The sequence below is a fragment of the Panthera tigris genome, chromosome B1 (assembly GCF_018350195.1).
Source record: "Panthera tigris isolate Pti1 chromosome B1, P.tigris_Pti1_mat1.1, whole genome shotgun sequence".
Taxonomy (NCBI): domain Eukaryota; kingdom Metazoa; phylum Chordata; class Mammalia; order Carnivora; family Felidae; genus Panthera; species Panthera tigris.
Window position 1 is genome coordinate 95920691 of NC_056663.1, and position 26221 is coordinate 95946911.

Sequence of the window (26221 nt, forward strand, 5' to 3'; positions counted from 1 at the left end):
CATGATGTGATTTAAGGCTGCTTCAAAAGAGTCCCCTTCTCTCCCAGAAAAGCCACCCTGGTGCCTGTCATTTCATCATTAGCTTCATCTATCTGTGATTTAAATACCCTTAATAGTCAACAAGGAAATTAAAAATAATCTATGCATTGATCAGAGTAGACAATGCTATGCTACAGAATAAACCAGAATCTCAGTGGCCTGGCATAATAAAGTATCTCTTACTCATGCAAAGTCTAATGCAGATGTCTGGAGCCCTTTAAGGGAATCAGGGATAAGATAAGGAGAGCATGGAAGATGGATGGTACAAGATGCTTTGGATTCACAGCATGCAGATCATGGAGGCCTACAAGTGGAATATATCATTTCCACCCACATTCTGAGGGTCAAAACTCAATTACATGGCCAACCTAATGCACAGGAGGCTGGGAAATGTAGAGAAGCAGAGGTATGGGTGAACACTATAATCCCTGCCACACTCCTAAAAGAATTATAGCTTTGGTTCTTATCTGTCAGTACATTAGTTAATAAGAGTAACTGTAGATACAAGTAATATGTAAGGAATCTTTTCTCCAGGATAGGACTAGAAAGAAAGAGATTAAAAAAAGGGACAGTGACAGAGACAAATGTACATACTTGACAGCTTTGTTGGTTTTTGCCTGACTTGAAAGAGCAATCTACTAAACTTACTGTGTCTCCAGCTCATTGCCCATGCTCCCAATGGCTTTGATTATGTGATGAATTAGACCTTACATTTACAAGTATAAATTCTCTCAGAAATAAAGTTGTTTGTTCATTTTATTCATAGAAGCAACGGGGTACTCTGGGAGATAAAACTAAATGAATATTTTCCTGACAAGTTGACTCTAACAGATATTAACAAATTCACAATTTTTCTACTTACTTCTACTGTAAAACTCAACAACAGTAAAACAACAAACTGGCATGAAAGGAAATTATAAATCAAATTTAGAGAGGCACAAAATTTTTAAATCATAGATTTAAAGGAAAAATTATAATTTATTAAAACATTAATAATAACTATTGGTGCATGACCCAATTAAGACAGAAATCTGGTTTGAACCCTCCTCTTCACTGAGTCTAATCACCAGCTGCCTTTTGATTTTAACTCTAAAATCTTTCAAGTTCATTATCTTCTCTTTATCCTTATCCCTACTCTTGCCACCTCAAACTTTCTCACCTGAAGTATCATGTCATCTCTTAGATGATCTCTCTGCACTCAGTCTTGCCCACTTTCTCAATCCAACCCGAAAAGGTGGTGAGCTTGAAACCGCAGGGTACAAGCTTCTTTTCAGAAGCTAGTTGAACACGCTGATTCCCAACCCCTTACCACCTCAAAAGTCTGATTCAGTGGATCTGGAGTACAGTTCAGAGCTCTGAACTTTTAACAAGTGCTACAGAAGATTTTAATGTGTGTGGTCCTAGAAGAAATGGTGCTCCACACAAAATCTCAAAAATCCCAAATCTCAATGGCCAATTCTCTGTTTATAACAATGGCCAATCCTCAATGGCCAGTGCCTCCTAAATAAATACCAAGCCCCTTATCATGGAATATAGACTCCATGACCCAGGCCTTGAATATCTTTCCAGACTCATGTTTCACTATTCCTCCTCAAATGTGACACTTTCAGAACCACCAGTACCAAACTATTAGTCTTTCCTGAGCATACTGTGTTGTTTTCTTGACTTTACATCAGCCCATGCTATTCCAGCTACCCAAAATTTCCTTGCTGTCTTCCTGATAAACCAGTATTTACCTTCAAGATTCAGCTCAAGTCATTTACTTTGTTAATTTCCTCAACTATGTCACCATTGACAATGTCTTCCTCTTCTTTCTTCCTCCTGAATGCTCCTGACCTTTGTGCTTACTTCTATGACTGCACATCTTTGTTTACATTCCTCTCATTCCCTGTCTGTTCATCATCTCACCTCCTTGCTTCATCTCTGTGCCTGGCATGTAGAAGGCACTAAATAACTATTGTTAAATGACAGATAAATAGATAAATTAAACTTCTTTGAGGATAGCAATAGATAAAGATTTCTCTTTGGATTATTTGTTTCTTTAAGTTAAAAATTTTAGTTCAGTTCAATTTATAACATTTTCTCTTTCCTACAGTATTCATATTAATTCTACAAACACTTTTTGAAAGCCTACTATGCAGGTCATTGTACAATAGTGTTTTTAAAGTCCAATATTTATATGCTAAAAACTATGAGATATAGGTTTTCTTTGTCTTTTATTCTCTACCAGTCTTTCATTAATTTACTTATTTAACTAACAGTTTCTGTACCAGTTAGATAGGCTATTACCACTTTGAAGACCATCTGATATCTTTTGAGATGATTTATACTAGTAATAAATGTTTCATTCCTGACAAAGCTAAAATTTCTTTCCAAATAGTATAGTATCAAGTTGTGTTAAAATGATTTCCATACATTTGTGTTTCTACTTAATGGGCTTCTTTGGGAAGTACAGGACAAAGTAAATAGCAGCGTAGCAGAGTAATACTTAACCCACATCCATAACCCATCAATAAATTGTACTTGTTTTTTTTTAACTGCATAACCTAAGCACTAACTCACATCCTGAGGGAGACTGTTAAGTAACAGAACGGACCACTGTTTTTCCATATTTATCTCTAGATCTTTGTACTTAATTCAAAGACCTCCTCCAGATTCTGAAAGCAGACTGACAGTTGAAAATGTGGCATAAATACTATAGCCTTGATCACCCCTAGGTGAACTAAAATACCTCTTTTGTATATTTATTCAAAAGTTCAGGTTAGGATCTCAAGTCTGTACATAACAATGCACTTAAATATTGCTGCTTTATACAAGTCCTTACATATCTTATTAGGTATTATGTAAATTAGTCTCTCAGAGAAAAAAAATGTTACCTTAAAACAGACAATAAACCTCTTTTTTATTATTTATTTATTTTTAATTTACATCGAAGTTAGTTAGCATATAGTGCAACAATGATTTCAGGAGTAGATTCCAGTGATTCAACCCCTATGTATAACACCCAGTGCTCATCCCAACAAGTGTCTTCCTTAAGCCCATTTATCCCATCCCCCCAGCAACCATCTGTTTATTCTCCATATTTAAGAGTCTCTTATGTTTTGTCCCCCTCCCTGTTTTTATATTATTTTTGCTTCCCTTCCCTTATGTTCATCTGTTTTGTATCTTAAAGTCCTCATATGAGTGAAGCCACATGATATTTATCTTTCTCTGACTAATTTCGCTTAGTATAATATACCCTAGTTCCATCCATATAGTTGCAAATGGCAAGATTTCATTCTTTCTGATTGCTGAGTAATACTCCGTTGTATATATACATCACATCTTTTTTGTCCATTCATCAGACAGTAAACTCTTAAAATTGCCAAAATACTAAAATTTAAAACAATTCTCTGACAGTAAAAGACACTGCTTCTTTTTAGCAGAAGAGTGGAGGTATTAGAAATGTGCTCTCTGACATCAAAACAGTATGAATAAATATTTATCCTATATTTTGTAGCATAGTTATTTGGATGTGATAAAAATATGTCCAAGAACAGTATTCACTCTAGCCATAAACCTGTAAACCTTCCCTGCAAAGATGACAACTGTCCATAGCAATCAAGAGTAACACTCCAAGTCTAACATACCTAAACCAACATAGTGTGGGTAGTCAGGGAGCACTGTTAGCATTAACCAGAAATCACACAGAGCACCCCACTCCTTCCCAGAGAACAAGTGACCTTAGTGTAGCAATGGACCAAATTCAAAACTGCCCCAAAAAATACACAATGTAGAATTACAAATATGCCCTGAGGAGGGATAAGAATTTATAATAAAAGTTTAAAATCAGTTATAGAGTGGCTCTAATTATTTTTAAAAAACAGAAAATAACAATTGTTGATGAGGATATGGAAAAATCAAAACTCTCACACCTTACTGGTGGGAATGTAAAATGACACTTTTTAGCAGTTCCTCAATATATCAGACATAGAATTACCATATGACCACAATTCACTCCTAGGTATATACCCACAAGATAAAAAAACAAGGACTCAAGGGGCCCCTGGACGGCTCAGTTGGTTGTGTGTCCGACTCTTCATTTTGGCAGGTCATAATCTCATGGTTAATGGGCTTAAGCTCCGTGTCGGGCTCTGCAGTGACAGTGCAGAGCCTGCTTGGGATTCTCTCTCTCTCCCTCTCTCTCTGTCCCTTCTGGGTGTGCATGCTTTCTCTCTCAAAAATAAATAAACTTTAAAAAAAAGGACTCAAACAGATACACAAGTGTTCAAAGCACATGAAAAGGTAAGAAAAATGTTAATGTCAATCAACAGATAAGTGGATACACAAAATGTAGCATATACACACATTGGAATATTATTCAGCCTTATAAAAGGAATGAAGTACTGATACATGCTATAACACTGGTGAACCTAGAAAACATGCCAAGTAAAAGAAGCTAGTCACAGAAGGCCACATGGTATATGATTCCATTTATATGACATATCGAGAGTAGGCAAATTTATAGAAACAGAAAACAAATCAGTGGTACCTATGGACTGTGAGGAGGGGAGAATAGGAGTGACTGCTTAATGTCTCCTGCTGCTTTTGGGGGTGATAAAAATGTCTGGAGCAAGACTGTGATGATAGTTGCATGACGTTGTAAATATCCTAAATGCCACTGAATTTCACTGTTAAAAATGATTAAACAGTGATGTATATTTTGTGAATTCTACCACAATAAACACGAAATCATTTGGCAACCAAATAATTCTTAAACATGTGATGCCATTCTGAGATATTCCATAGTAAAAATATTTTTGACTAAAGTATGCTTGTTTGTTTTATTTTTTTATTTTTAGAGACAGAGACAAAGCCTGTGTGTAGGGGAGAGGGACAGATGGAGAGAGGGAGAGAAATAAAGAGAGAGGGAGGGAGAGAGAGAGAGAGAGAGAGAGAGAGAGAGAGAGAGAGAGAGAGAATCCCAATCAGGCTCCATGCTCAATATAGAGCCTGACACAGGGCTCGATCCTATGACCCTGGGATCATGAACTGAGCCAAAATCAAGAGTCAGATGCCAAACCGAATGAGCCACCCAGGTGCCCCTAAAGTATGCTTATCAATAAAGCATTTGTAAATTGCTTAAATTATCAAATGTTAATTTTAATGTAATTGTTGTATTTCTAAATAAATTTTCCATTACAGTAGAATTTCAAAGGATCTAGAAAACAGAAGAAGTTTGGTGAATATTTATTGTAATTCATTAGGAAGTAGCAATGTTATAAGGGCCATAAGTGACAAACCCACAGCTAACATCATACTCAATGGTGAAAAACTGAAAGCTTTTCCTCTAAGATAAGGAACAAGACAAGGATGTTCATTCTTGCCACTTTTATTCAATATACTACTAGAAGTCTCAGCTGTAGCAATCAGACAAGAAAAGAAATAAAAGGCAAAGCTGAAGGCATCACAGTTCCAGACTTCAAGTTATATTACAAAGCTGTGGTGATCAAAACAGTATCGTACCAGCACAAAAATAGACACACAGATCAATAGAACAGAATAGAAAACCCAGAAATGAACACACAACTATATAGTTAAATAATCTTTGACAAAGCAGGAAAGACTATCCAATGGGAAAAGGCAGTTTATTCAACAAATGGTGTTGGGAAAACTGGACAGCAACATGCAAAAAGAATGAAACTGGACTACTTTCTTATACCATACACAAAATAAATTTAAAATGGATGAAGGACATAAATGTGAGACTTAGACCATAAAAATCCTAGAAGAGAACACAGACAGTAATGTCACTGACATTGGCCATACCAATATTTTTCTATATATGTCTCCTGAGGCAAGGGAAACAAAAGCAAAAATAAACTTTTGGGACTTCATCAAAACAAAAAGCTTCTGCACAGCAAAGGAAATAATCAACAAAACTAAAAGGCAATCTATGGAATGGGAGAAGACATTTGCAAATGACATATCTGATAAAGGGTTAGTATCTAAAACATATAAAAAACTTATACAACTCAACATCCCAAAAACTAATAATCCAATTTAAGAATGAGCAGAAGACATGTATAGACATTGTTCCAAAAAAGACATCCAGATGGCCAACAGATAAATGAAAAGATGCTCAACATCAGTTATCATCAGGGAAATACAAATCAAAACTATAATAAGATATCACCTCACACTTGTCAGAATAGCTAAAAATCAACCATATAAGAAACAACAGGTGCTGGTGAGGATGTGGAAAAAAGGGGAACCTTCTTGCACTGTTGGTAGGAATGCAAACTGGTGCAATTACTCCAGAAAACAGCATGGAGGTTCCTCAAAAAGTTAAAAATAGAACTACCCTATTCTTCCACAATTGCATTACTAGGTATTTACCCAAAGGATACAAAAAACTAATTCAAAGGGATACATGTACCCCAATGTTTACAGCAGCATTATCTATAATAGCCAAATTATGGAAACAGCCCAAATGTCCATTTACTAATGAATGGATAAAGAAGATGCAGTGAATACACACACACACACACACACACACACACACACACACACACACACACTGGGATAGTACTCAGCCATAAAAAAGAATAAAATCTTACCATTTGCAACGATATGGATGGAGCTAGAAAGTATTATGATAAGCAAAATAAGTCAGAGAAAGACACATAACATATGATTTCACTCATATGTGGAATTTAAGAAAGAAAACAAACGAGAAAAAGTGAAAAAAAGAGACAGAGAGGCAAGAAACAGACTCTTAACTATAGAGAAGAAACTGATGGTTACCAGATGGGAGAGGGGTGGCGGATCAATGAAATAAGTTATGGGGAATAAGGAGTGAGCCTGTGATGAGCACCAGGTGTTTATGAAAGTGGTAAATCACTATATTGCATACTTGAAACTAATATTACACTGTATGTTAGTTAACTAACTGGAATTTAAATAAAAACTTTAAAAAAATTTTTTAAAGAAATAAAAGGCATACAATGTGGTAAAGAAGAATTAAAACTATCAATATTTGCAGATGACATGATACTATATATATAGAAAACTCTAAAGACTCCAACGAAAAACTATATGAACTGATAAATGAATTCAATAAAGTTATGGGATACAAAATTAATATACAGAAATCTGTTGCACTTCTATACACTAATAGTGAGCTGGCAGAAAAATAAATCAAGAAAATAATCCCATTTACAATTGTACCCAAAAGAATAAAATATCTAGGAATGCATTTAATTAAGGAGGTGAAAGATCTGCATTCTTAAAACTATAAGACATTGATAAAAGAAACTGAAGACAACAGAAATAAATGCAAAGATATGTCATGCTCATGAACTGGAAGAATTAATAATGTTAAAATATCCATACTATCCAAAGCAATCCATGGATTCACTGTAATCCCTATCAAAATACAAACAGTATTTTTCACAGAACTAGAACAAACAATCCTAAAATTTGTGTGGAACCACAGATAACCTCGAATAGCCAAAGTAATATTCAGAGAGAAAAACAAAACTGTAGGTGTCACAATCCCAGATATCAAGCTATACCACAAAGCTATAGTAATTAAAACAGTATCGTACTGGCACAAAACAGACACATAGATAACAAAACAGGATAGAGAGCCTAGACATAAAGGATTATATGGTCAATTAATCAAAGAAGAAAGCAAGAATATACAATGGGGAAAAGATGGTATCTTCAATAAATGGTGCTGGGAAAACTGGACAGCTACATGCAAAAGAATGAAACTGGACCATCTTCTTACGCCATATACAAAAATAAACTCAAAATGGATTAACAACCTAAATGTGAGATCTGAAACCATAAAAATTCCAGACGATAGCACAAGCAATAATTTCTCTGACATCAGCAGTAGCAACATTCTCCTAGATGTGACTCCTAGTGTGGAAAAACAAAAGCAAAAATAAACTATTGGGACTACATCAAGATAAAAAGCTTTGGCACAGAGAAGAAAACCATCAATAATACAAAACGGCAACCTACTGAATGGGAGAAGATATTTGCAAATGATATATCCAATAAGGGGTAATATCCAAAATATATAAAGAGCTTATACAACTCAACACCAAAAAACCCAAACAATCTGATTAAAAAAATGGACAGAGGACCTAAGTAGAATTTTTCCAAAGAAGACATTCAAATGGCCAACAGCACATGAAAAGATGTTCAACATCACTAATCTTCAGGGAAATTCAAGTCAAAACCACAACAAGATACCACCTCACACCAGTCAGAATTTCTAGTATCAAAAAGACAAGAAATAACAAGTGTTGTTGAGGATGTGGAGAAAAGGGAATTCTTGCACATTGTTGGTAGAATGTAAATTGGTGCAACCACTGTGGAAAACAGCGTGAAGTTTTCTTAAAAATATTAAAAATAGGGTTACCTGAGTGGCTCAGTTGGTCAAGCATTCGACTTTGGCTCAGGTCATGATCTCACAGTTGGTGGGTTCAAGCCCTGCATCAGGCTCTGTGCTAAGAGCTCAGAGCCTGGAGCCTGCTGTAGATTCTGTTCTATCTGTCTCTTCTTCAGTCAAGCTCTCTGTCTCTCTCTCTCATAATAAATAATCATTTTTTTATTTGAAAGTAAAAATACCACATGATCCAGTAATTCTACTGATGGGTATTTTTCCAAAGAGAATGAAAACATTCATTCAAAAAGATATATGCACCCTTATGTTTACTGCAGCATTACTTAACAATAGCCAAGATATGGAAGCAACCAAATTGTCCATCAATGGATGAATGGATAAAGAGGTGGTGTATCTACATATAGAATATTATTCAGCCATAACAAAGAATAAAATCTTCTATTTGCAACAACATGGATGGACATAGAGGGTATCATGCTGTATGAAATAAGTCAGACAGAGAAAGACAAATACCGTATGATTTCACTTAGATGTGGAATCTAAAAAACAAAACAAATAAACAAACAAAACTGAAACAGATTCTTAAATACAGAGAACAAACTGGTGGTTGTCAGAGGGGTGTGCGTGAGGAGGGTGAAAGAAATAAGTGAAAGACATTAAAAGGTTCAACACTGGAACAAACTTCCAGTTATAAAATAAGTAACTCACAGGGATGAAAAGTACAGCCTAAGGAATATAGTTAATAATATTGTAATAACTTTATATGGTAACAGATGGTAACTACACATATTCTGATATGAACTGAGTAATGTATAGAATTATCAAATCATTATATTGTACACCTAAAACTAATATAACATTGTATGTTAGGTATACTTCAATTAAAAAACAAACAAAAGTAGTAATTCTGCAAAGTCAAAGAACATAAAGCCCAAATTCATAACTTTAGTATTATAAGATTATAAATATCTACTGTAAACTGTCTTGGAAGACCACAAACTCTCAGAAGTCTGAGAAAAACTAATGTTTTATTTTGAAAACCAATAAACTCTCAGTATCTCAAAAAAATAAATAGCCTGTATCATTACTCAGCTTTATATATGTGAACATGAAAATTCATCAACAAAATTTATGTTGAGTGCATATTATGTGTTAGGTACTTTTCTAGGCACTAGAAATACAAAAGTTATGGAAATAAAGTCCTTTCCCTGAAGGATTTTATGAAAAAAAATGGAAACCATATATTTCCATATAATACAGAAACCATATTATGATTTTACATATGCCAGTAATGTCACCCAGAACAGTACAGGGATAGATAAATAGGCAACCAGAGTCAAGAGTAAATGCACACAAATAACTTCTACTATTACATTCCTAAGTGATATTTTAAGCAAAGCACCAATAAGTCAGAATTATCATGTTGTCTTCCAAATGACTGCAAAGAAACATTATGCTGGATATTTGAGTTGGTAATCACATTCTCCTAAACTCCTAAGCTCTGTTTTATTCATGTTCTGTCTCCTCACTCAATCAGAAGAGTGGGTTAATATCTCATTTCAGGCTGTTATCACATTTGAAGAAATGTTTGCTACACAGAATCCTAGTACTGGGCACTATGGATAACTCAGAGTTCTAGAAGATATCCCTACACTTGTTCATAATTTGCCATCTATCTGACTGGGTAGGCAAAATGCCCATCAGAACTATTTAAGAGTAATTATAGAGTAACATAAGATCTAAACATGTGTGAGTCGATAGAGTATAAACCAAGCTTCCATGTTCTGTTAGAATGTGAAGTATGAACTACTCACAATATGAGCACTTATCTAGTACCCATTGCCCTTCTGATACAACACAGGCTATGGTTTACATACTCCCCTGAAGTCAAGAAACAATCCTAACCAGATCTATTTTCTTCATATCACATGTAGGGTCAGGGAAAGGAAATCCAGGACTTACTATGTTGCCAGGCACTTTGGCAGGCATTTTTCTATTTAACCTCACAAAAACTCAAGAGAGTTTTATCATCATCATCATCATCATCATCATCATCATCATTTAATACTTGCCCAAGATCACATAGCAACAAAATATGATGGTTGGAAAGGAGTCATTGGACCCAAGTTTAATTTCAAAGAATACTTTTCCACACTATTTTGCTCCATGATGCCATACTTCTTAGACTATACTCTAAGAGTTGTTGCCCAAAAGTAATGGCTCTTATCTAGAGGTGCTTCTCAAAATTACCCCAAGAGCTTTTCAAAATATACATACTGAAAGCCACAACACAGATACATCATTCAGAAACTATAGAGGTGGGTCCTGGACACATATATCTTAAAAATCCCTCCAAATAATTGTATACACTCATTTGCTTAAGAAGCTCTGCCTTCAGACATCATTCTGGGAGAAAACATCAATTACATTCAAGAACATTTCACACACTGTAGAATATGGATTTACAGATTGAAGGGCTCAACAAGTGCCTGGCCTAACTGATGAAAATAGATCCACACAAAGGCACATTATTATGAAATCTCAGAATACCAAGAAAATGACTCTAAAGAGTTTCTTTTTTTTTAAATTCATACTTAAAGAATATAGAATAAGAATGCCTTTAGACCTCTTAACAACACTATTGGAAACTAGAGGATAAAGGAACAACAGCTTCAAAATCAGAAGAAAATTATCTCCAATCTAGAACTTTACACCCAGCCAAACTATTAGTCAAACATGAAGGTAATATAAAAAGCATCTTCAGACATGCAAGGGCTCAAAATTTTACTTTTCACACATCCTTTTTGGAAATTGTGTTCCATTTGGAATGAAAGAGTAATAAGAATATTTTGAGAAAAAAAATAAGACATGAGATTCTTTCTTAACAAAGGATCTGAGGGGCACCTGGGTGGCTCAGTTGGTTGACCGTCCAACTCTTGATTTCATCTCGGGTCGTGGTCCTAGGGTTGTGGGATCAACACCCCCTCCCTCCTCTGTCAGGCTCTGACACAGAAGTACCTGACACAGAAGAGTGCAAAGAGAATCCCTAGTTTGGGGGATAAAGGGTGCCACCAGACTGACAGCTGTGTACCTGGCCAGGGGCAACCAGTCAAGATCAAAATGTCAAAACCAAGACCGAAAACTTCAAACAAGAGTGCCCCAAGAAATGAAGTCAATTGAATACTTGATGTTACTGAGTATACTGAAAGGTAATACTGAAAATTTGCAGAGTTTGAGGTTGAATTATATAAACTGAAGTAGGCAAACTTTCCTGTAAAGGGTCAGATAGTAAATATTTTAGGTTTTTCAGGCCATATAGTCTCTGTTACACTAACTTTGCTGTTGGGAGGTAAAGCAGACATAAACAATATGTAAACAAATTGGCAAGGCTATGTTTCAAATAAACTTTATTTACAAAAACAGGAGGCAGGCTGTATTTGGCCTATGAGCCACAGTTTGCTGATCCTTGATATAAGCATAGAAAAAAATCAGCAAATTTATAAACATGAAAATTAATTCCCAGGAAAATAAAAGTTGTGCAGAAAAGTAAATGTTATCATGACTCAGAAAAATGGGAATAAAATTTACATGACCATAATCACATAACTATTGGATACTGATGCTACTAAAATAACTATATATCTATAATAGGAGATGGAGGAACAGGAAGTATGCAAATATGTGATACGTGCAAGGGAAAGGAGTGGAAGAAAGCTAACCTTCAACTTTCATACTAGGGAATAACATCTAAAGTGACAATATCAAGAAAGAGCCAAGACGACTAAATTCTCAGCCCCAACTGAGGCCAAACTTGGCAGAGAAAATGTAATGGAAAAGTGGGAATGAAGTGAGGAAACACTAATGTGCCAAGCCATTGTTGTCCAAGAGTGTTTTTTTTTTCATTTGGACACAATTTTTATTTAGTCGTTTTAAAAAAATAGGTTAGTCTTCTCTCTATGCAAGCCTTCAAATACTGTTTATTTTAAAAACCTATTTAGTAGCTCCATCAACACTATTCAAGTAAACACTGGACATTTTTCAAATTAAAGAAACAAATGTAATAAAAAGCTAGTCGGTGCACATGTAAAACATAAATGCAAATATCAGAATATATTATATTCTCCTTTATGTGTAAAAAGATTACCAGCATTTTTCTTAGGTGAACTTCAGCATACCTGATAAAATACATTCACATTGCCACTTAAGCAATGGGAATATATTAATATAAAAGAGGGTAGTTAAGGCAAGCTACTTCCATTCAAAGATGTTAGCAAAATAGTCACACCTTTTTTTTAACATTTTTAAAAATGTTTTGTTTATTTTTGAGAGAGTGCAATCAGGGGGAGGAGCAGAGAGAGGGGGCCAAAGGATCTGAAGCTGGCTCTGTGCTGACAGCAGTGAGCCCTATGTGGGGCTTGAACTCACAAACTGTGAGATCATGACCTAAGCTGAGGTCAGATGCTCTACTTACTGAGCCACCCAGATACCCTCTTTTTTTTTTTAATCTACAAACATCCTCCTATAAATTAAATGCCCAAGACCGAATCCAATTTTATAGGAGACACTGAATACTTATGGAGCATTTTTTTTGTCCAGGAGATTTTTTTTTTTTGAGGGAGAGACAGTACAAGTGGGGGAGGGGCAGAGAGAGAAGGAGAGAGAGACTGCCAGTGCAGAGCCCAATGTGGAGCTCAAACCCATGAAACCATGAGATCATGACCTGAGTTGGAACCACAAGTCTGAAGCTTAACCAACTGAGCCACCCAGGCTCCCCCAGTCCAAGAGATTTTTTTAAATTGTTATTCTGAATGTCTTACGGCACTGCCCATGTAGGGAACTCCAAGAAGGAATAACTACCACCAAAAAAGCTCTAAAATTTCTCTCACATCAACACAATGAGACAAAAAGACTGATCCTTCAAAAGATATTCATTTGCTAAAGAACACACAGATACTGACACCAAGCCCATTAGAAAGAGAAATGTAGATGCAGAGAAAGGGGAACACTTTTATACTGTGGGAATGCAAACTGGTGCAGCCACTCTGGAAAACAGTATGGAGGTTAGTCAAAAAATTAAAAACAGAACTATCCTCCAACCCAACAAATGCACTACTAGGTATTATCCAAAGGATACAAAATGCTGATTCAAGGGGACATATGTACCCCAGGGTTTATAGCAGCACTATCAACAGTAGCCAAATTATGGAAAGAGCTCAAATGTCCATCAACTGATGAATGGATAAAGAAGGGGTGGTATATATATACTATGGAACATTACTCAGCAATCAAAAAGAATGAAATCTTGCCATTCCCAAAAGTGTGGATGGAACCAGAGTGTATTGTGCTAAGCTAAATAAGTCAGTCAGAGAAAGACAAGTATCATATAATTTCACTTAATATGGAAATGTGGAATTTAAGAAACACAACAGATGAACACAGGGGAAGGTAAGGAAAAATAAAATAAAAACAGAGATGAAGACAAACCATAAGAGTCTTAACTATAGAGAACAAACAGAGGATTGCTAGAGGGGAGGTGGGGGGGAGGGTTAAATGGGTGATGGGAATTAAGAAGGGCATTTGTTGGGATGAGCACTGGGTGTCATATGTAAAGTGATGAATCGCTAAATTCTACTCCTGAAACCAATACTACATTATATGTTAACTAACTTGAATTTAAATTTAAAAAAAAGAAAAAAAAGAGAAAGAACTGTGATATTGCACACCCACTCCCAGTTCTGGTAGAATATTACAAATAGAGGCAAAACATCCCATAGAAACCAGTTGATGAAGGCTCAGTGCTTAACACTATAGACTTTGAGCAAACGTGTAAGACTGGAATCAGTAATAAAAGATTCAGAATCTAGAAGAGGCCATGTAAAGCAAGAGGAACAGGATCCTGACCTAAACTCTTCTCTAAGCCACACAAGTTGTTTTCTCACCAGTTTCTTAGAGATGTCAGAACCCTTGAAGAGCCTCTATAATTTTCTTTTGACAATCTAGGTCAGTTGGTCCAACAATTATTTTTGACATCTTAATAAAACCTCAAGTTAAGGAATCCTTCCAGGCATAGTAATATTGGAGTATGTAGTAAAACAGTATTTTGAAATATTAATCTTTATGGCTTTTTAAGTTTTCTGCATTTCCTGGACCCTATCCCTATAGAGAATTATAGCAAGAGTGAAGAAAACAGGGTACAGATTTCATATCATAATAATAAATTGGAAAGAGAATAGAGAAAGGCAAATTATGCTCTCTCCTCTCCCAGGTTAATCTTTCCCCCCCCCCCCACCCCCAGGATCCCTTGAGCTGGGATTGAGAGGGAAATAGTAGTAGGAGTGACTTTTTGAGTAAGAAAAATGAACTTGAAGGAACAGCATGGTAACTAATATCAGGGAGCCAAATGGAGGCTGAGCCAATACTCATCAAACACTAATACCATTCTAATTCAAACCATATATAAGCTAAGCTGAGGAGCTATAGAATGAGAGTCTACCATTGACAAAGGCCTACACATCATCCTGAGGCATCTAATGGATGGACACCCACTCATGTCCAAAGCATGCTTAATTCCATTATAAACTGCCTCCTGAAGACATCCCAATAAACTCATACATCCATGACACCCAGAGGAGCAGTGGATCATGAAAGGGGAGCCCTCAGCACCATGTGAACTTGAATGGGACTAGACAGTAGTAAAATCTATCCTAATCACATTTGGTCTGAGTAGGTCTTAGTTGAGTATAGAGTTACCTAAGCAGGCACTCTAAGTAATCCAGTCTTAATAAGATTTATTTTTTATAGGATTTATTTGTTTGTTTGTTTATTTATTTAGATTGAAACAGAGAAAGAGAGAGAGTACACACACATGAGCAGGGGAGAAGGGCAGGTGGGGGGGAGGGAGAGACTCGTGAGAGTGAAAGAGAGAAAGAGAATCTTAAGCAGGCTCCATACTCAGCACAGAGCTCGACACGGGGCTTGATCCCACGACCCTGGGATCATGACCGGAGCCAAAATCAAGAGTCAGATGCTTAATCAACTGAGGCACCCAGGCACCCTGTCTCTATATTTTAAGAACTCATGCCAGGTATGAGAAGATATGCATTCTCCAAGTTTCTAATTCCTGATGTGAAATATATCAAGGGGTAAATAAGTTCCCCTAAGAAACAATCTCTGAAATTGAAAGTCTTGGTTAGTCTCTAATTTGAAAGAAGGGTTCATTAACAACAGTGCCCATTGGAACAACAGTGCCCATGAGATAGACACTAATTCCAGACAGTGATCCAAGCATCTGAAACAACAACAACAAAAAGTACTCTTTGGATACTTGGCAACTCTATGCTATTTTGATAAGAAAAGGCCTTTAATAAGCATTTATAAGCATAGGTTAAAAGTTCTACTCAGGCCCTGCATCTCTGTTTAGTCTTCACCTATGATTTCTAACCAGTACTACATGGTCAGCTTAAAGCTATGCCACCCTTTTTAAGCTCTACCCTTCAAATTTAATAAATACATAGGAATCTGAGGTTAACACTCCTATACATATTTATTTAGGAATTTTCTAAAAAAGGAAAAATGATGGAGGAGCCTATTAAAAACAGAACAGGCAGTGATCTGATAATAAATCTGTTGAATCAAGCACATGAGAGAGAGAGCTCAGACCTTCTCTAACAGTAAGAGATGCCACCTAAAAAGGTATCTACTGATTCTTTAAATAAATTAATTCTTTAAATAAATTAATAAGTTCTTAAATGCTTATGATAGGACTATGTGTCCATGTGGCATTAGGTAAGAAAGATGGTTCCCAGGGATGGACTAGAGTCAAAAAGGCCAACCACAGACACAAACTTCTAAGTGAAATATTGTGGCTCACGGGGAAACACAGTGGGAGTATAACTATGCAAGTTATAAACACTAGCTAAGGTCAGACAGGGTGATTGGTGTCCAGGCAGTTTCTCATAAATTTCTGGGTACCTTTTACAACCTTACCAAACTAGATGTTCCAAACAGAACAGCTGTGTTGTCTGGCTTGAATAGACTAAGTTATTAAGTCTCAACAAAATGAAGGGGAGTTTCTGCTATGATAACAAGCTATGGAACATAGACAAATGTTGGTAAGGGCTCAACGCAAACGCTGGAACACAGGGTAAGTATTCAGAAGGAAGCTGAACAGATGCCATGGTGAAGAATAGATATTTTCACCAACGCATTTAAGGTCAGAAAAAGAATGATAGACATTAGGGCTCAAAAGAATCTTGGAGGATTATATAACCCAAGATTCTCTTTTTTAACATCTGAAGAGAATGAGACCCAAGAAAGTTGTTACTTATCCCATGTCACATGAGCTTACTTCACTTCCTGTTTAGACTCTTTCCACCATATTATTTTGGTCTTCTCTACTTAAGTTTCTCAAGGACAGGGACTTTAGCCTTCTAGACCATCCTTGCATTCCATAATCCTTGTTCAATGAAGGATTTCATGGGTATAAACTGGCCCCTTAGACTTCCTCCATACAAGTCAACCCTTTTTTTCTACTTCCCATACACATGCAAAACAAGCAAATACTAATGCCACATCTCCTCATGACTTTATGGAGGAAGTAAATAGATGGCAAGGTTTACCAGCAAAATCATTTTTGTTCCTCCAAAGATAAAGGAAGAGTCATAAGCATCACCCCTTGGGGAGGCTAAAATTCATTCCTAGAGAAAGATAAAGAGCTAGCAATGATGTACATGCTGCAAAACATATCTGCCAAATGAAGTCTGCTGGTGGGAGAAAAAGCCCACACTATATGGTTGGTAAATATTTGCTCCAAATCCCAGGTGGGTAATTCACAAATATCAAGTGAGGAATTAATTTAAGAGTCATATGGGTAATTTCATCTCATTTTTGGTGATATAAATGCTGTTCATTCTTTCATCAAATATTTATTGAGCACCTACTCTGTACTGAGTGCTGATTTAGACACTGAAGCTTTAGTGGTAAAAAAGCCAAAGTCTCTGCCCTTGGGCCACTCAAATGGAAAGTCACAATCCTTCTGACAATTTCTTTCCTGACCCTCTATTATCCAGCATCCTGTGTCCTTTCTGATGTCTCTTTTATCTCTTCTTCCTCCTTTACATTTGCTTCTAGAACTAGCACATTAGCCCAGGTCTTCATTATCTCAGGCCTAACCCAGTTTTTAAACTCCCAATCTTCTTTCAACCTAAAATGTACACCATGACCAGATAATAGTTTTGAAAATACTGATTTATTCTGGTTACTTCAATTCTCAAAAGCTTCAGATGGCTCCACACAGCTTACCTCAAACTCCTGACTGCCAAATTCCACCCTCAGAGTTCTGCCTCCACTTCTCCTGTCCAAACTTATCAACAGGAATACTATTCAGAAGCAATCTTAAACTGTATTAATGTGGTTTTGTGTGTGTGTGTGTGTGTGTGTGTGTGTGTGTGTGTGTGTGTGTACCATACATCTTGTAAGTTTACACAAAGACAGAAAAGATTGTAAGACAAGCAATTCTTTCATTTATATGGGTTAAGTTCCTGGAAAAGTTATTTTAAATCAACATAAAGTAAACAGACTTTAATTTTCTCATAGAAATAATGTTTTTATAAATATTTTCTGTCTTGACTAAGAAGCTAATGCCCAACATTTTTATTCCAGGTCAAGATAATGGAGAAAGTGTAGTAAATCAAAACAATGTCAGTAGGATTTTCTTTTCTGTGGAAATAGCTATACTTTTCACTAAGCATCTACCAAGCACCCCTTTGTGGAACCCCCAATCGCTATCTATTATCAATCATAAGTCATCTCCCTGTACACTATAAAATGTAAACATTTCTAAAGCATATGTAAACAATAAAGGTAATACAACCATACACATGCATTTAATATTATATGCTATCAAAACTTATTATATAATTTTCTTTGCTTACTTGATAACTTCTACTTTATTTGTACTACAGTAATTCAGAAGGTGAGAGAAAACTTCACTAAGGACATAGAATTTAGGAGGCTTACTTGGGTCAATTCTGACAGCATCTTTGAGAAAGAGAGACCTAGGGCTACTTGAAACTTTTTTCAGTGATACTGATACAGACATATCAAATTGTTGGTACCCATTTTTTCCTTCAAGAAAAAAGTTCTTATAGTAAACTTAAAAGCTTAAGTACTAGAGATTAAATTAAAGGTCTTTGTGTGTTTCAAAACTTTCTTGAATGGCAGTATCATTAACACAATTATCCTATAATAACTAAAAGTGAGACTCTCAAATTTTCATCTTTTAATCTCTCACCCATTTCTTATTTTATAGTGTTAAAAAGACCTAAAGTGCAATAAGCAAAGCTCAACCCAAAGAACTCAGCACTAAGTTTGATCTGGACCAAGTGAAGCAACTATCTACCTCAGTCATGACTAAGCTGTCATGTAGTTATGAAAAGCAGCCAGCCTTCAAGATAAAATCAGCCATTTATGTAAATTTTTATTTTATTTTTTTTTTAGAAAGAGAAAGAGTATAAGTGGGGGAGGGGAGAGGGAGAAAGAGAGAGAGAGAGAGAGAGAGAGAGACAGAGAGAGAGAGAATCTCAAGCAGCCTCCATGCTCAGCACAGAGCCCAATGTAGGGCTCAATCCCACAACCTTGGGATCATGACTGAGCCAAAGTCAAGAGTTGGTCACTCAACTGACTGAGCCACCCAGGCGCCCCATGTGAATTTTTGTAGATAGATTATGTCACCAGGTTAGTGGCTAATTTTTTTTGACAAACATAAAACTTTTAATTTTTTAATGTTTACTTTGGAGGGAGAGACATAGCGACAGAGTGCAAGCTGGGGGAGGGGCAGAGATAGAGAGAGATACAGAATCTGAAGCAGGCTCCAGGTTCTGAGCTGTCAGCACAGAGCCCAACACGGGGCTTGAACCCATAAACCGTGAGATCATGACCTGAGCCAAAGTCAGACGCTTAAACCGACTGAGCCACCCAGGTGCCCCTGAAACTTTTATATACAAATGTCTTTGCTCCAGGGTGAATTAAAGCCTTTAAAATGTGTATTCCTATTGATCAGTAATAGACTCAGCAATTTTACTTATAGTAATTTTTTCCTAAGGAAATAAGCATTAGCTATGCAAAGATGCATTTATAAGAATGTTCATGGTGACATTGTTTATAACAATGAAAAAAAGGAAATAAATGTGCATAAGGAAATAATTGTTAAATAAAGATGCAACCAGGTGATGCAAAACTGTCTTAGACTGGATTCTTGCCAGAAAGAAGAGGCCAAGGACTTGCACTCAGGGAGCTTATTTTGAGAGGTGAACCCAGGGAATAGTAGTGTAGGACCAGGAGGAACGGCACAAGGATGAAGGAAAATCCAGTATAAAGGTGTATTATCAAACCAGAAATGATGGGAAACTGGAGCTTGTTCTGACTGGGGACCTCTAAAGAACTACACAGAATGTGCCACTCTGAATTGTCAGCCTACACGATGGAGTTGGGAAGCATCTATCCACTGGCTCCCATCTTCCATTAGTAAAGATTTTCCCATAAGGATTAACATCTACATACTGCCAAGTCTGACCATGCTCAAGTGCTAAACAGGTCCCTGCAGGTTACCCACATGGGGTGTGAGGAGCTCCAGGCAAAAACAGAAATATATGGTGCAGCTAAACCAGGTATATGTAAGGTAACACTTGTGCAATGGCTAGAGTAAAAGCGGGGCTGAGAGGATATGAAGCATGAGGGAGCTAGAGGTGTCTAACACAAATATGTGCCAGAAAAGTGATATGATCCTATTATCTATTGACATGAAAGATCTGTTACTTACAAGGGAATAACAAAGTTATTGCAACAAGTTATAAAATGTTATATATAGTATGATCCCATTTGTTTTAGTTAGCTAGCTTTAGTTTCTACTAAAAGTCCCTCAAGGTAGCTTTTAAAGGAAAGGGGTGCTTTTAGTGGAAGAATCAATTAAGCAATAAGGGAAATGGGGGATCTCAGAGGAACCATAGTACAGACAACCCTCAAGAGAATGGGAAGCCACTGAATTTGGATACAGATTGGATACTGAGTTCTCTCTCCACTTCACTTGCTTTCTCATTCATGACCTAGTTCTGCTGTCTCTCACTGTTGACTGGCTCCCACACCCTATTTTTTGTACATTTGAATCTCTGCTTCCTCATCTAAGACATAGTTTCTGCTCCTTTACAGCCTTTATGTCCCACTACAATTGTACTGGTTGTTTATAGCTGGCATCCACTCTGATTGGTAGATGAATATGCCATATCATCTGTTAAATATTTTCAATATTAACTGTGCATATATACATGCACATAAACACATATACATGCACAGGAACACACACATATGTATTATGCAATTTTGGAGGCAGGGGGAAGAGAAATGGAAGGAAACACAGAAGAAATCATCAGAGAGAAAATAACTGAACTAGAGCCAGTGGAGGAAATTATAACCATCATTGCACACACAAATATACAGTTTATATATGCAGTAGCAATATACACACAGAGGAATTTCCTTCCCCAGTGTCAGAAATAACTCTTTCTCCTTTCAGTCTCTACATAGAATGTGGTTAGTAAAAGGAAGGGAGAATTTGGAGAAATTTGTTCTCTCCATCTTCAAAGAATGTGTGTTTCCCTGGAGAAAGGTAAGGAGAAAATAGCTCACTAACATATCTTTCTACAATATACCAAAGCAGTCAGGTACTCATGTGCTCATAACGAAATACATGAGAACTAGGAAAAGACCTTTCTTATTCATCTTTGCATGTCCTAGCACACAGTATACACTCAATATTAGTAAATATTCTATTAAAATTTCAAGTACTTTAATTAAATATTACTGATAGCTGATATCTATTGTTTTGGCCCCTGTATTCATCATGAATCTCCTTGAAAGAACTGCCTATCCACCAACTTCAGGCCATGTGGTGTGAATGGCTTGGCTCCACTCTTAAATCAGGTGTGAGCCATGTCTGGATTAAGTTAATCAGCAGATTCAACCCTCTTACACAAAAGTGATTGATTCAAGGATGCCCACATGACCCATATCAGGCACTGAGAACCAGATCCAGGGCTTTTGTTTATCTGCCGAGAGAGGTCTTTTCCTCGCCAATAGACTTGCAGTCTTGGCATTGTGAAGTCTTGAAACACTGCAGCTTTCTTTCCAACCATGAGGGGACATTCTGCTAAGAATGAAGCCTCCATGTGAAAGAGAGAGAAGCTGAGGTGAGATTCAGCCCTGGAGATGTTTCTGGAGCACCTGTGTCAAGACAGTTAAGCTAGTCTCCCCACTGGACTTGCCAGTTATGAAGGCCATTAAACTCTCCTTCGGATTAAATCCATTTAGGTTGAGCTTTCTTCAACCAAAAGAAACTTAATTGATATACTGCTTCTAACATACAGATGCTGATTTGTTTCTATGATTTCTTCCAAGAATATATACACAGAACCGATCCAGTGAGAAATAAGCCTTGCCAATAAAGTATTCTGTAAGGGGGACTTTACCTGGTTTTGAACACTTTGGACCCTTAAATCTTGAGCTTAATTAATTAAATTGGGTCTGTACAGTATATATATTTATTTTTTTTAAAAAACTTATAAATCCTTAATTTCAGAACTTTATTAAGACAGATTTATTAAGCCTACCTTTTGGAATAAGAACTATAAACAAAAATGAGAGTTACTGAAAATTTAAATTCAGCTACCAAAACAGTCTCTTTTGTCCAGATTTCCCTCTTCTCTTCATTGTCCAGGCCAATCCTCTGCCTTTTTCATATTAGGTGTGGGGTAGCACATTACTTCTCAGTATTTATATCCATCACAGTTACTTACAGTCTCTATCTATAGTGCCTCCAAATTCGCTTTAAAATACCAAGTCCTTATTAATAACACTCCCGAAGAGGTCTCACCAGGCCTTCCTAGTACTTCAGACAATTTTTAGCTCTATGGTTCTTCCCAATTTAAAAACAAAATGAATTTCACAAACAGAATTGAAATGTCAAATTTTACTACCATCTGGATTTAAAAACTGCAAGAAAAACTAGGTTTGGGTTGTTTTATTTTTGTAGCCAAAGTGAATGTATTACAGTACATTTGTTTTCAGATCATTTACCTCTTTATCCTGCATTTCACTCCAGGGGATTAGGGTATTCAAATGAAAAAGAGGAGACCATCCAGAAAATTCTAAGAGAGAACCTATAAAATTCAGTAGTTTCATTCGATATAATGGAAGAAAAATCTTCCAACTCCTCTTCATCATCATCATGAGAATAAACCCGATCTGCTCACTGCACTGAATTTAGAACCGTGAATGTGAGTTAACAACTTGGCTCTGCTCCTCTGGGGGCTTACAATCTGATATATGTACAGACATAAAGGATATACGGGCAACTTAACAAAGGCTTTATAGTCCATCCATTTAAAGCGCCATGCAGCATCAATGCTTCCAGGATAAGAGAAGAAATGGCAGCAGCTAAGTTACATCAAGATACATCCGACAATGGAGGAGAGGTGCAATGAGGGAGGTGAATTTAAGCCTCTCCTGGCATGGGCAGCAAAGGTATAACTTCAGGGAGGAGCCCAGGACACACACAAAAAGTAGCTGAGTAATTCTCTACACTGGAAAAGCCCCTACTGAGTGTACCAGTTGATTCTCTCAAGAACTCCAATGAGAAGCTGGTCAAGAACTATCTACCAAATTTTAGAGACATGGAAACTAAGACCCTGAGAGATTATGACTTGGTTTAGGCAACTTGTAAAGAGCAAGGCCAGGACCTGCACCATAAAATGCAACATTGACTTTTGGCCAATAGTCCCTGAATGGAAACCTGACTCCAAATGACTTGGTTTCTCCTCCACTACAGCACTCCTCATAGGCTTATTCATTCAGTCCCAACAAATGATACCACTACGCTACAGGCACGGTGCTTAGATGCTAGGAATACAACAGTGAGCAAGACAGACAAAATCCCTACCCACATTGACCTCACATCTAGCAGGGAATACAGATTTTTTCACTTGCAATTTTTTATCGAGGTAAAATATACGAAATATAAAATTTACCATCTTGACCATTTTCACATGTACAGTTCAGTCCCCCAATGTTTCATTATATTCACATTATTGTGCAACCATTACCACTATTCATTTCCAGAATTTTTTCATCTTCCTAAACTGAAACTCTACCATTAAATAATAATTCCCCATTCCTTTTCCCACCAGGCCCTGGAAACCACCATTCTATTTTCTATGTCTGCTAATTTGACTATTTTAGGCCCTTAATTTAAATAGAATCATACAATATTTGTCCTTTTGTGTGGCTTATTTCACTTATTTCACTTAGCCTTCAATGTTCATCCATGTTGTAGCATGTGTCAAAATTTCCTTCCTTCTTAAGGCTATTCTGAATAATATTCCACTGTATGTATATACCATATTTTGTTTATCCATTCATCAATGGATATTTGGGTTATTTACACCTTTGGGCTATTGCAAATAATGCTGCTATGAACATTGGTATAACAATATCTGTTTGAGTTGTTGCTTTCAATTCTTTTGAGTATATACCCAGAAGTGGAATTGTTAGATAAGATGGTAAGTCTATTTTTACTCTTTTGAGAAATGACTATATTATATTTCACAGAAGCTGCACAATTTTACATTCCCAACAGTAGTGCATAAGAGTTTCAGTTTCTCTACATCCTCCCTAATACTTATTTTCTGGGGTTTTTAAACAGTCATCCTAGTGGGTATGAAGTAGTATCTATCTTATTATGGTTTTAATTTGCATTTCTGTAATGGTTAGTGAGATTGAGCATTTTTCCATGTGCTTATTGAGCATCTGTAGACCTTCTTTGGAGAAATGTCTATTCACATCTTTTGCCCATTTTCAAATTGGGTTGTTTCTTTTGTTTGTTATTGAGTTGTAGGAGTTCCTTATATATTCTGTATATTATCCCCTTATCAGATTCATGACTTGCAAATATTTTCTCCCATTCCATGAATTGTCCTTTCACTCTGTTGATGTGAACACAGACTTAAACAAATAATTACAAGTGTTAGGAATACTGTTAAAGTAAAGATATGGGGATAAATAATAAGAAGCCTCACCTAGACTGAGAAGTTAAAGGTCTTCCTCCCTCATTCACTCACTCAGTGCTCACTGCTCTAAGAACTGGGGACATAAGAGTGAACAAAAGAGACAAATTCCTGGATCCCAAGAAGCTCCCATTCTAATGACATTCATGAAGCAACATCTTAGCTGAAAGACAAAAAATAAAGATCCGTTTGTTAGAGGTAAGTAGAAGGAGGATAAGGCAGAAGAAATGAGAGAGTAGAAAGAGCTCTCCAGGGACAAGAAACAGCCTCTCTGAAGGCCCAGATAAAAGTGAGAAGTTGAGGGGCGCCTGGGTGGCTCAGTCAGTTAAGCATCTGACTTCGGCTCAGGTCATGATCTCATGGTCCTTGAGTTCAAGCCCCACGTTGGGCTCTGTGCTGACAGCTTAGAGCCTGGAGCCTGCTTCTGACTCTGTGTCTCCCTCTCTGTGACCCTCCCTCATTCATGCTCTGTCTCTCTCTGTCTCAAAAATAAATAAACATTAAAAAAAATTTTTTTAAGTGATAAGTTGATATGTTTAGAGAACAGAATGAAGCCTACCAAGACCTGAGCAGAGAGAGCAGCAAAATGGTAAACCTAACAAAATGAGCAGAACCCAGATTACAGAGTCATATACTGTTCTAGGACTATAGTTATCATCTTAAAGCAATAAAAAGCCATTAAAGGTTTTAACCAGAAGAAGCAGTGACATAAACAGACCTTATATTTATGTATGGAATGTTACATAATGTTCCAAGTATGGAACATTACCTGACTCCAGCAAAGAAAATGGATGGAAGGGAGAGCAGGACTACAGTGAGAGACCAATTAAAAGCATAATGCAACAGTAGAGCTTAGATAAAAGGAAAAGGAAAAGGAAAAAGCCAGGGGCCACCCGGGTGGCTCAGTCGGTTAAGCATCCTACTTCGGCTCAGGTCATGATCTCACGGCTCGTGACTTCAAGCCCCATGTCTCAGAGCCTGGAGCCCACTTTGGATTCTGTGTCTCCCTCTCTCTCTGCCCCTCCCCAGCTCATGCTCTGTCTCTCCCTGTCTCTCAAAAATGAATAAATGTTAAAAAAATATTTAAAAAAAAGAAAAGAAAAAAGCTGTACTAATAAGAACACTAAAGAGAACTGACAAAAAACAAACTCTACCTAGCTTGACTAAAAGAAGAAACTTACCTTCTTATAAAATAGGAAGGTCCAAGGGGTAGCCTTAGGTACAGTTGGATCCAGGGATTCACATGAAGTCAACAGGTTCCCCCCTCCACCAAATACATTTATGGTCACCCAAAATCATTCTTATAATTTTAGAGTTTTCCACATGTGAATAATCCTGCCTTTCAAACGTAGAATATAAAAAATTACATTTACTAGGGAGTCAGAGAAGATGGCAGAGTAGAAGGATCTTGAGCTCACCTCTTCCAAGGACACACGAAGAAAACAGCTATATCTATATGACTAACTCTAAAAATGACCCAAAGACTAGCAAAACAGACCTTCCACAGTTAATCATAGAGAAGAGGTCACATCAAAAAGGGTAGGAGGGGTGAAGACATGGTTCTGAACTAAACCCTTGGCAGTACTAGCCACAAACAGGAGGGACACCACAAGCATGGAGAAGCAAGAGGATTAGATCCCATACCAGGTGCCCTGGTCCCTGGGGACCT

At 36.8% G+C, this 26221-nt stretch overlaps 1 long non-coding RNA gene across 1 annotated transcript in view; it reads right to left on the reverse strand.

The window, feature by feature from the left end:
* Positions 1-24575: 24575 nt before the first annotated feature.
* Positions 24576-26221, reverse strand: part of LOC122237679 — a 49160-nt gene continuing 47514 nt past the window's right edge. The window contains exon 6 of the long non-coding RNA XR_006216278.1: positions 24576-24715. This is a non-coding gene — a long non-coding RNA (uncharacterized LOC122237679). The remainder of the gene's footprint in view (positions 24716-26221) is intronic.